Source organism: Rhinichthys klamathensis, unplaced genomic scaffold (genome assembly GCF_029890125.1).
Source record: "Rhinichthys klamathensis goyatoka isolate OS25496 unplaced genomic scaffold, OSU_Roscu_1.1 h1tg000262l_1, whole genome shotgun sequence".
In the NCBI taxonomy this organism is placed as follows: Eukaryota; Metazoa; Chordata; class Actinopteri; order Cypriniformes; family Leuciscidae; genus Rhinichthys; species Rhinichthys klamathensis.
The window spans coordinates 1027255-1040369 of record NW_026606783.1 but is presented as its reverse complement, the minus strand read 5'-3'; the positions used below and the strand labels follow the sequence as shown (position 1 = coordinate 1040369).

Sequence of the window (13115 nt, the reverse complement as noted above, 5' to 3'; positions counted from 1 at the left end):
TTGCCCTGTTTCTTTCAGTGCAAATGGCTATTCTGATCACTACGCAGTGCATATTCACAGTTGTCTTGTATGCAACTGACGCCGTGTCTATGTACACTCTACACACTGTATGTGTTATGCTTATGCCGTTGTACATTGCCCTGTATCCTTCAGTGCAAATGGCTATTCTGATTACGTACACAGTTGTTGTGCGGTGCAACTGACGCTGTGTACACGCTACGCACTGATGTGCTATGTTTACGCCGCTAAATATTGCCCTGTATCATCAGTGCAACCGGCTATTCTGACTTACTATGTATTCACAGTCGATGTCGCGATGCCTCTGACGCTGTGTTTTTGTACACACTAATGTGACTATGCTATCGCGTTGCCCTGTATCCTTCAGTGCACCTAGCTATCCTATCTAACTGTGCATAGTCACAGTGTGTCGCTACGGCGACTTGCGCTGCATCTGTGTCCACACTGAAGCGATTATGCAGTTATGTTGCTAACGTAACTGACCATTATGTGAACTGTGCATATTCATGCAGTCTCGGTCGCTTCATCGACTTGCACCGCATTATACACTCAGATGTTTGATATGTGCACACTGATGGGTAATGCTGTTATGTTGCCCTCTATCCCTCAGTGCAACATCCAGCTATCCTATCTAACTGCATATTCAGTTCTGTCGCTATGGCGACTACACGGCACGTACAAGGACGTGTTTTTGCTATTTTGTTGCCCTGTTTCCTTCAGTGCAAAACTAGCTATCCTAATCTAACCGTGCATATTCACAGTTCTGGATGTATGTACGTAAACGGATGTGTTATGCTAGTAATGCTGCCCTGTTTCCTTCAGTGCTGCTAGCCATCCTAATCTAACTATGCATCTTAAGTTTCTGAAAAATGCTGTACGTGCATGTGCTACGCTGTTATATTGTCCCGTTCCTATCAGGGCAACTGGTTATTCTGTGCAAACTCATATATTCACAGTTGTAGCTACAGTTATGACTGTTTGTTTGCTTACTGAGGTGCTATGCTATTATGGGGCTATTTTCTAACTGCGTATATTCACAGTTGTCGTCGCTACGGCCACTGGCACTGTGTTTATGTACATTCAGTTATGTGTTGATTTGCACTTCTGTACATTGGCTATAGAACATCGGCTATGTTCTACAAGGTGGCACCCCAGCCCCAAGCTGTGGAACCTTCTTGTGTGTCCGCTGCTGGGTCCTTAGTTGAGCAAGACACTTCACACTGACAAGTGCTAAGAAACGGAGCTCTCCCTAAGATGGCCTTACCACCGGCTCTCGCCCCAGCGAAGCACTTGGAGACTTACGCTCATTCTAGTGAATGTTGTCGCATTGTCTCGGACCTGATGACTGCAGCGTCACTCCCAGTCCGATACCAAGCTACGTTCCGAAGTCGCTTACACCGTTCAGAGCACAGGTTGATCCCTGCCCGCCTTATCTGCTGAGTTTCAGCCTCGCATGATGCCGATGCTCAGAGTGATGTTGGCCCTGTAAGGGATTTGTGGATGTACGTGGATCACTTGGCAGCAGTCTACCAGCTGTTGTGTGCTTGGTGGATGGTACTAGGGACGTGCTGTTTTATACAGAGACTTCTCTCTGAATTCGATGCTTTAAATGGTTGCTTAATGCCTACGGGATTTAGGTATGCTGGCTGTCTTCTCAGAACACATTCGCCAGGGTTCCAAGTTTGATGCACCACCTTAGCGTCGTGGGTTCGGTGAGTTTTATCAATGTACTCATGAAACTGTTACCACCAGCTGTGCAGTAGTCTGTATTGCAGAGTTACCATTGCTGCTAACTCTGTGTTATGACTATAAGGTTACATAGCTGTTTCCACATTACGCAGTAGTTCCAACGTACTGTTAACTCTGTGTGTGGCTTAAGGTTATGCAGCTGTCACCGCTATGCCGTCGACACTGTGTTAGCTCTTGTGCTCGAGTGCTTATGGTATTCTGCTGCCCTGTCCAGTGCAGCCTTCGCCTCATTGCAGTGGATGCGCAACTTGGTAAGCCGGAGCAGACGTTGGTCTAGTTTCGCCTATCAGTTTTGAGTGCTCCTAGCGGCGCTGCTGGCTTAGAACTGTTGTTCCTGTGGGAGTGTAGCTTGACCCCGTTCAGGGCTTATCTTCACTGCGCTCACGGCGGGATTCTATACAGTTCCCATATACGTCAGTATGACGTAATGTCGAAGTGACCGCCTTGAATGGGAACGTCTCCGGTTACTATCGTAACCTCGGTTCCCTGAGAGGCGGGAACGAGACATTACGTCAACCGCCGTGCTCGCCGTTTGATCAGCTGTGCTAGCGTTCAGTCTTGATTCTGACGTAATTGTCGCGCCCATGCTATTTTATACTGCCCGCGGACCGGTCAGCATTTGCATGTTTTGCGTCAATTGGCCAGCTGTCTCCAGCTGGCGTTATCCTATAAGATTTCAGTGAAAATGGAGAAGGGAGGAGTTCCCATATACGTCAGTATGACGTAATGTCTCGTTCCCGCCTCTCAGGGAACCGAGGTTACGATAGTAACCGGAGACGTTTTATGACCCCATTCCCTGACCCAAAGCCCGTCTACGGAAAGCCTGCCACTCCCTATTAAAGGAGTAGTTCACTTTTGAAAAAACTTTTGCTGATAATTTACTCACCCCCATGTCATCCAAGATGCCTATGTCTTTCTTTCCTCAGTCGAAAAGAAATTACGGTTTTTGATGAAAACATTCCAGGATTTTTCTCCATATAATGGACTTAAATGGGAACCATATGGTCCAAGGTCCAAAATACAGTTAATAACAGTTTCAGATGCAGCTTAAAATGTCTTTAAACGACACCAGATGATGAATAAGGGTCTTATCATGCGAAACGATCGCTCATTTAAAAAATAAATAACAACGTTTAAGTTTTATAAGCTCACATGCTCGCCTTTCTCTGTTCTGTGTAACTCTCCTGTTCGAACTCGTTCATCAAAATGAACAAATCTTTTTCCGAGTCAATTCGTTCATTTCGGTCGTTAAATGAATCAAATGACTCGAAAAAAGATTTGTTCATTTTGATGAACGAGTTCGAACAGGAGAGTCACACAGAACAGAGAAAGGCGAGCATGTGAGCTTATAAAACTTAAACGTTGTTATTTATTTTTTAAATGAGCGATCGTTTCGCATGATAAGACCCTTATTCATCGTCTGGTGTCGTTTAAAGACATTTTAAGCTGCATCTGAAACTGTTATTAACTGTATTTTGGACCTTGGACCGTATGGTTCCCATTTAAGTCCATTATATGGAGAAAAATCCTGGAATGTTTTCATCAAAAACCGTAATTTCTTTTCGACTGAGGAAAGAAAGACATAGGCATCTTGGATGACATGAGGGTGAGTAAATTATCAGCAAAAGTTTTTTCAAAAGTGAACTACTCCTTTAAGTCCTATTGTACCGAATTTTGGTTGTAGTTCCACCAGAGTTCCACTGGGGGCGATCGTCCGAGTGCAAAATGAATGGGGGTCAATGGGGCTAGACGGCTAAATTTGACTCTTTTACCCGATTGTCATTGAGAAATCTCAGATTTGAATGTAGGTTCTGCAAGTTCAACATGGGTTATAGGTCGAAAGTTGAATGAACGAGTGCTTATGTCCTTTCGATTTCTTACAGGTTGAGTTGTTGTTGCCCATAACACGCTAGCATTTTGCTAATGGACGCTGATTGGTCAGTGAAGGACTGATTACGACCAGAGACACCGCTTGATGGCATCGTGGCATATACGATGTGGTACAACTACAATGCAGTGCAAATAGTAAATATAAGATACAGTGAGTAATAGTAAATAGTTTAGTCAATAAAATAAACAAACAGTATACAGCAAATAAAATAGTAATGAAAAGGCTATATAAAAATATAGGCTATATAAAATAAAATGACACAACCCTGTCTATTTTTGTTAAATTTCAGTTTTATTGATCAGTAAGAGACATTATAACAGTATAAGTAGCCTAAAAGGTATAATAAGTTATACAAGACAATAAATAAAGTAAACCATTCAGACACAGCAGGATACAACGTTAAAATAGCCAAAATATAAAGTTATGAAACTTCACTTTGCCCTCAGCCAAAACGATTTGCCAGGGAACAAATGATACGATTAATGATACCAAAGATCGCCCGTTAGATATACACAAGACGAATTATATCTCATGTGAGAGACATCAGAGCCGGCGGCGAACGTCACAAGCACTAGCCGAGGAAAGGCTGTTCCAGGCGGGGTGCAGAGCGCTGAGACCCGGTGAAAGACTGGTCCTCACAACTCCGAAAACGTCAGATCAAACTTTTAAATAGGCGCTATCTTTATAAATACACCACAGATTTGAGCTTTAAACAACTACATTGTCGACTGAAAAACTATTAAAACTACATTTCGTGACACAATAACAGTAGTATTTTTAAATTTCGCGGCTTCTCTCGTCTGTCTATGCGCGAAAGCACCAGTGAATGAAGGATTGCCGTAAAGCAGGTTTCTGGTCGTACGATGTGTATGACGTCATTGACATTTTAAAAGACTTTTTAAAGCAAATTAGTGACTCTAAAAAATCTAACACCCAGTAATGTGTAATTTTGTTGCACCTTCTTTCGAATACAACATTCAAATTACTAGACAAAAAATTATATCCTGAGAAAAGTGGATTTTTAGGGGTATTGCTCCATAGACCTCCATTCATTCTGCACTCCGCCTGTGAGCGCCCTCATATGGACCTAGAGTGGAACTGCAACAGTTCAGAACCCGGAAGTTTAATGTGAGTGGGAGTTCTCCCAAGGGGGTAATCCATCGACCGGAAGTTGAAGCCGGCCGGGTGCCGCCATCTTGTAGCAGAACTTCACTTGCGTTAGCATTTCCATTGACTACCATTCATTTTGGCGTCACTTTGACAGCGAATAACTTTACATCTGAGGCGTTTAAAGACTCCATTTGTCCATTATTTATTTCTAAAGAAACACGACAATGTATAAATGGCTCCATTACCTTCTATGTTACATTATGGCCCCGTAGAAACAGTTTTAGTAAAAATAGGCTAACGATTGCGTCATAACCACTCGACTCTCTGTCGCGCTGTACAGAAATTACCGTACAGACAGCAGGAGAAGCTCGCAGGCAATCGGGGGGACGTCCCATCAAGAGAGAAGCCCATAGATAATGAGTCCATAAAAGCAACGGAATACTTAATCCTGCTCACTCACGATAAAGGACTCTTTGCTCAAGTTCCCCGTCTCTGCAAGATTAACGTTGGCAATTTTCACGCACAGCTACTAGAAGAGTAACGTCTGTCAGACAGGTTGCTCACGTCATCAAGCTTAGTTTGAGTCGGTCTGAGTCTGCGCGTCAGGAACGGAAGTTCTCAAAAATCGCTAAAAGTGGGCTTCAACTGTCTCAACTGAGTTCCAATGAGATCGCTCTGTCCATTTCTTTTACTGTCTATGAGTTCTCCCCATATTAGACATTCTCTGCCTGACCCAAACCCCAGACTAGTTACAATGCAGCTCTAGCCATGCAGGACAAGGGCACACAATGAAGTGAACTTTAGCCAACTAAAGTATCTGAAAAGTCTGAGGGTTTCACCTGACAGGGCCTGTGACATTGCATGGGCCATATTACACAACATTGCACCATCAGAAAAAATATAAAACATTTCATTAATGTTTAATAAAAGACAAGACAAATATGCTTAGTTCTTTGAGTTTTATTTTAATTGTTCTTTGTAAAGAAAAGCCAGTGATCAAGTCATCTTTCGCCTGCAAATAATATATATTGTACTCTGTGTGAAATAATATGCAAGTTCCTATGAAGCAACTCTATCTCTAGTGCCAGTTTTTTTTTTCTTTAAGTTGCCAAGTATTTTCAAAATACTCTGTTTTCTAGGTAGGGGTAAACCTGTCAAACACATGGCTTATGCATCAAAAAATAAAAGGAAAAGTACAACACTGCCCACCTCTGCATCACTGCTTTGTGCAGACTCTTCTGTAGATGTGGACTCCTGCAACTCATATTGCATTCAGAAATAATAGGTACTCAAGTGTAAATTAAGTAAAGTTATTTATGCACTTAAAGATACCTGAGAGGATTTCGTCACTGTCCTGTGCATTGGGGGAAAAATGGGCATTACAAAGTGTTGTACTTTCTTCCCTTTTGAGTTTTGATGTAACATTAGAAAAAGTCCACTTACTGCACATGCTTCAGCCACCACTTGCTTGGGAACACATAAAAGTGTTGGTGTATTGTTTAACCCTTTCATGCATGAATTATGATAACCTTAGTCAGGATTTTTTTTTTCCTATGTGTTTTTATTGCTCTTAGGGCATGAAAAACAAGATTTGATTTTTTTTTTTTACAAATTTTCCAAAGAGATTTTCAGGTGTCCACTTGAGTGGACAGCATGCATTTATGGTTTAAACTGAAGAGATACTAGGCCTATATTAAACATAATACAATAATAGCAATAATAACAGATAAAGTATGTGTATTTAACAAACTAATCAATACAATTATATAAAATCATGTGAAAACTATAAAATATATACAAAAAATAGAAATCCGAAATATTGCAAAGGCAATTGAACTTCATACAAGTTGCACTTCGTGTATCTTTGATATCAGAACATGAGGACGTGATTCCATCAGAAATTTCTACTGCCTGTCAAGGTACAACAGTGGAAACCACTTACTTGCTTTAATGGTATTATATTCTTTGTTCTCTCCACCTATACATGACTTGTTCTTTTTTTTATGCCCAAAACTAAATTATCCCTCAGGATTACATTTCCAGAATTTGAGGCGGTACATAATATAAAAATGCATTCATGTCTTTTTTAGAATTTGATTAAAATCTGAAGCTTCAAGGAAGCACTCATTTTGCTGAACTACAGACACAGAGATCTGGCAGGGACAGATGCTCCCTCCAGTGTGCCAGAGTATGTCAATTTACCTTTATTAGCTGATAATTCTGATTATGTTCAAGATAGACACATTTCTAGCATAGGCCTCTTCTGAGAAAACCTAGCGATACGTATTTTTCAATCTCATCTGAAATTAGCAGTGTTGGGGCATGCATAACGCATTCAGATTACTTTTTTGATGTTACAAGTAAAGTAATGTGTTACAAGTAACATGCATTACATAATCAGATTTGTTTTAATGTTACGAATAAAGTAATGTATTACAAGTAACATGTATTACCTAATCAGATTACTTCTTGATCTAACAAGTAAAGTAATTAATTACAAGTAATGTGCAATACGTAATCAGATTACTTTTTGTTGTTACGAGTAAAGTAACGCATTACAAGTAACATGCATTACGTAATCAGATTACTTTTTGGTGTTACGAGTAAAGAAAAGCATTACAATATCGTACATTACGAAATCAGATTACTTTTTGATCTAACAAGTAAAGTAATGCATTACAAGTAACATGCATTACGTAATCAGATTACTTTTTGATGTTCCGAGTAAATAAATGCATTACAAGCAACATTCATTACGTAAACAGATAACTTTTTGATCTAACAAGTAATGCATTACGTAATTAGATTACTTTTTTGATGAAATGAGTAAAGTAATACATAAATCACATAAATTATGTAATCCCATAACTTTTTTCGATGTCAATGAAATTAACATTGTCACAGGTTAACCTGGTGACTCTATAAACTTGGACTTACAAACATACACCCATTTCACTGATACTGTGCATTGCCGGCAATATTAACAACTGTGTACACATCAGGAAAGTGTTATGGACTTTTTGTTTTGTTCAGTCTAAAGTTTGTTAATGCTGTGTTTTGTTATAGTTTTCAAATCTTTATAGTTTTTCTTAAAGTTTGTCATTATTTTTTCCAAAAGAACAGAATGCCAGAACACACAATAATTTATATAATAATTACCTTTATTTTCCCACATATTTTTCACAAACCTTATTGCAGTTAAACTTCCCGGTTCACACTCTGTACAACCAAACCCATAATCCAGGTTAAACTGTTTTTTTAAAGCAACAGCCACATCACTTCCTGTGGAAGATACCATTTTGGTGTGATGTCAGAGGAGGGGGGATTTAGAAACAGTTGTGTTTACCATATAATTTGTTGTTAAACTCTCTCTCTGTTAATGGTTGTTGTTTTAGCTGTTTGGAAGGTTTAAGTGTTGTGTTGGGTGTTTATATTACTTAAATTGATTGTTACAAACGTATTAGTTTGTACCTATGGTTGGTATGCCCTATAGGCGGGGCTTCAGCCTATAAATAGACTTTATGGCTGAAAGGATTTCAGTTCTGATTGTGAACTCAGAGAAATTGGATACTGAGCAGTGTTGTGAACATTGGGCCATTTGGTTTAGCCAAAATTAGCACATTGTTGCGGTTTTCTTTTCTTTTTGTACAGTTTTTATTTATTTTTGTTTTTCTCCAGCACTGTAAATATTTCAGCACCTTCCAATAAAACACCATTTTGGATTTTGCATCAACTTTTTGTACAGCACGTCATTTCCCTTTTCCACTCCAACTGGTTGGCTTCCCTACAAACATTCTAATAATACAAATACATTTATTTACAGTCAAAAAAAGTCACTGCAGATGAAGTATTTTCAAAAACAATATTCACAGTATAAGTATGAATTGTTGCTGAAATATAGCCATTGATGCATGAGGTCCACTACAGTGGACAGATGATTAAACAGATTTTTCTCCCAATCTAAAATCAAAACTTGGAAAATTTTACTGTCATATGACTCATTAGATATTGCTTGATGTTGCAATATTTTTTTTTACAAGAGTCTCCTAGGATAGAAGGAATGGGTGGATATTCCGGAGCAACTTGGCATGTCTGACTGACCATTGGCCATATTGGTTTGGAGGGGGAAAACCTCGAAACACAACGGCTTGCAACTTGGTTGCAATGTATATGCACCAGGGTCCACTGAAGAGATTGATGTGCAACTTTGCCATCAAAACCCTTGCAAATTCAAGAAAATGCTTTTTAATAGCTGTCCACTGTAGTGACCACTACTGCACAAAAGAGGAAAACACAATTTCATTACAATGAAGTACATTGGGGGGAAATGTGATCAATAACTCATGGCAACATATTTTTTTTACATTAACTATGTAGTTTCACATAGTCACACATGTAGACTTTCACAAGTCAAAATATGTCTGCAAATGCCATGCAAGTATATACATTTAATGAGGTACTCTGAAAATGATAAGCTGATGGTTCTTTTCATTGTTAAATGGATCTTTCCCATAGTTCCATTTCCCGCTTCCGATTCCATTCTGTCACTCACCCTTTTACCCATGCATATATGTATGTGTTTAGATTAATTATGTTTGTGATTTAGTTAATAAAACTTGTGCACAATATGTATTTGGTTCTGATTCTCTGCTTGCAACAAAGTTTACTTTACGATTTAGATTTTTACTACAGGCTCTTAGTATACAGTGTACAGTAAGAAAGACATTTCCCTTCCCCGGAAATTAATATTTCTTAGAATTGATAAACAATTGCGCTGAGTGTTCATGATGAACTGGTGGGTTGATTGTAATATTAATTTTACTACATTGGGTTAATTATATTAACTGATCCAAATATTCATAATCAATTATAACCAGTTATATTTTATTATTAATATTCCATAGAGTTAATTTGTTACACTCACCTCACGCCCCTCGGCCTCGTCCTGCTCACCACAATTAATAAATAATATTCAGAGATGGGCATAAATACATGGAAATGTATTTAAAATACAAATACAAAATACTGTGTGGAGAAATGTATTTAAATACAAATACAAAATACTGTGTGAAAAAAATTATTTAAATACAAATAATACAGTATTTTGTATTTTGAAAATACACTAAATACATGTGAAATTGGCCATCCAGTGCAGGTATAGGTCACAGTGAATGAAGAAACTACATAGGCCATTCCTGGCCATTACAAATAAACTTGTGCAAAATAGCAGCCATTTATACTTATTTCTGACCAGGTTACAATGTAGTCGATTACTTGTGGTGAACATTATTAAAACATTCATACTGTATGTAAAACTGTGGGAACCTTTTCTGCTATCTAGCAAAGAATATGACCCAAAATCTTAATTTTACTTCACAGTAACAATATATATCATGATTTCACAATTCTCAATATCAGTTTGGATACAACAGCAAAAACTGAATTTCAAACTCTGTTGAGGTTTTTTTTTTTGCGGGTAGTCCAATGCTTTTTAAGTAGGGGTGTAACGATACCCTCATGTCATGACTCGATACATATCACGATACTGAACTCAATATACGATATTATTGAGATACTCCAAGACAAGGTTAACAAAAAATGTACTGTTGATTAAAATGCTAAATTTGATATTACATTGTGTGTGTAAATGAATAGGCTTGGACTTGGTGCTGGAAACCCAAAGCACAGGACAATAGTGACACCAGAATAAACATATTCATGATTCTGAAGCTGAAAATACAGAATTATTTAAGACGGATATGCTTGCACTCTTTCACTGACTAGATATTTAAAATAATCTAAGCCACATTTGGCATTATCAGGTCCCACAAATATTCCCCCATTGCATTATTATTATATTTAACATTATATAGTAGTTTAATGTAGTACTGACACTAAAACTGTAAACTTGAATTTTTTCTCACACAGTTTTTATTTTGGGTGAATTATCCACGATACATATTGTTGCATTTTTGTATTGCAATATATTGTGACACGATATTGTTACACCCCTATTTTAAGTATAGTAATTTTATATTTATTTTATGTAAAGTTTATTTGCTTCTATAAGTTCATTCAAATTAAAATTAAATTAGAATTCACCCAATTTACCCACAGTTTTTTTTTTTTTTTTTTTTTTTAATGAACAATAAAACTAAAAGCTGAAGATTTTTGTGGTGTATCATGAATCAGTGCTTCTTTTCCCACTCCAACGTTCCAATAAACTCCTAAATTGCCCACTAAAAGCTGCACCGATAAATTTGCTTACCCCACAAATAGGCCCATCTATGTAATTGATTTATAAAAAGTTGAATCTATTCACACTTTATATCATCTCTATGTAGTGTCATATCACCCGGCCCTAACATGCAGTAATGCTTTAAACGCATAGTAAGAAGAAAAATGATGAACTAATACAGAGTGCAATGAGAACACTCACACTGAAGGCAAGCCATTATCTGAATAGTGTGAAATATCTCATATTATATCTTTAATATATATATAAAGATATTTGATTTTATGAAATATATTATTTAATTGGATATTTACTTGCTTTAATGGTATTATATTCTTTGTTCTCTCCACCTATACATGACTTGTTCTTTTTTTTATGCCCAAAACTAAATTATCCCTCAGGATTACATTTCCAGAATTTGAGGCGGTACATAATATAAAAATGCATTCATGTCTTTTTTAGAATTTGATTAAAATCTGAAGCTTCAAGGAAGCACTCATTTTGCTGAACTACAGACACAGAGATCTGGCAGGGACATTTTGCTTTTAACATTGATGGCCCTGGGCCTACCAATTAAACGGACCCTCAAGATCATCTTGAATTACACTTTGATCAAGTTAGAATATTAGGCTATCTCACCACTAAAAGCTATGTAGCCTACTGTACATGTCCAGATAGATGACAGTAATCCTTTTGGCTGTTTTTTTTTTGTTTTGTTTTTTGTTTACAAGAATGGGTGGAAACATGATTTTTCTGTCTTCGCTAGTTCTGTCTTTATTTCAAATGATTATGTTGTATTGAAAACGAGTTAAGCAGATTTATGTAATTTAGTCTCACAAAGTCATAAATCTGCATAATTATATATCAAAAATAATTTACTGCACGCTGCAAATGTCACACTGCAGGTTTCCCAAAGTAGCCTATTTCATTACAATTATCCTACCCTCCTACATTGGACAGCACATGCAAGAAAAGATTTGAGCTTTCACAGAAAATAAAAGCTCACGTTACAAAATCATCTTAAAGTGCTCCAGGACAGACAAAAAAATGTGCTACAGTACATAATGCAGAGCCAAGTTGAATGAAAAAACTGATTTAGATAACCTATTGGCCTATTACATGCATGCACCCAATATGCAACAACAACGATTATAGACATTAACTGCTCCCAGAGTCCCAGTCACTGGCGCTCTATGCTCCAGTCCTGTAGGAGGCGGTAATGCAGCAAAGCCAACTTCACGCGAAGAAGAAGGCGAAAAGGAAGCTTTCGTTTATTCTTTCCCACCCGCTTCTGTTGCCTCTTTCTCAAGGATTTAGACCTCTTTGGGATATACAAACAAATAATCTTGTGGACTGCTCAAAAAACGAAACAAATGTACGATAAACATTAAATTCACAAAGGAGCTCACCACAGCTACGCACAAAACAAAAAGGAAACGGAAAGTTGCTACTCGCGTTTGAACGTCTTCAGAGTGTCATCTATTACTCGACGAGGTAATTTGCGGAAACACGTGTTTGTTTTTATTTGTAGATACTGTGTTATGAAAATATGGAATTGTTTTTCTATATTACGCATAAATAACAGTTTTGGTTTTACTTATGTAACATACACCTACAATTAAATCAACTTTGCTAACGTAGCGTGTTGTTTAGGCTTGTAATGTGGCGTACGGTGTTGCGTCTGTAAATCGTTGCTGTTATTATTTGGTTTGAGACTTAACGTTAAATGTTCCCATAATCTCCCTGTTCTTATAGATATGTACATTTACCGCCAATTCACTTTTGTTGTTTTTTAAAAGATAAAATTAACGTTAAGTTACATGGTTTCATTTCAAATCGATAAGCTGGCTGGTCTCTTGACTCATTTAGAGCCCACAATGCCTTAACCCTTTAAATGAAATGAACAAAATACATCAGAAATAACTTGTTGCTGCTCAAATAATGTAGCCTAGTTAGCTGTTTGCTAAATATAAAGTCGAAACTAAGTAACTACACGTTTGGTCAAAATTGAGTTATGGTCGAAGTTGAGACTAATATCTCCGCCTGTGACGGAAGGGTTTAGCTCAAATTAGGAAAAAATACAATGCTCAAGACTTTGAAGTGTGTTTTTTT

General features: G+C 37.6%; 1 protein-coding gene across 1 annotated transcript in view; it reads right to left on the bottom strand.

Moving 5' to 3' along the window:
* Window positions 1-5312, bottom strand: part of si:dkey-79d12.5 (maternal B9.15 protein) — a 161322-nt gene extending 156010 nt beyond the window's left edge. The window contains exon 1 of the mRNA XM_056267603.1: window positions 5303-5312. The gene's annotated coding sequence lies outside the window, so the exon portion shown is untranslated. The remainder of the gene's footprint in view (window positions 1-5302) is intronic.
* Window positions 5313-13115: the final 7803 nt, after the last annotated feature.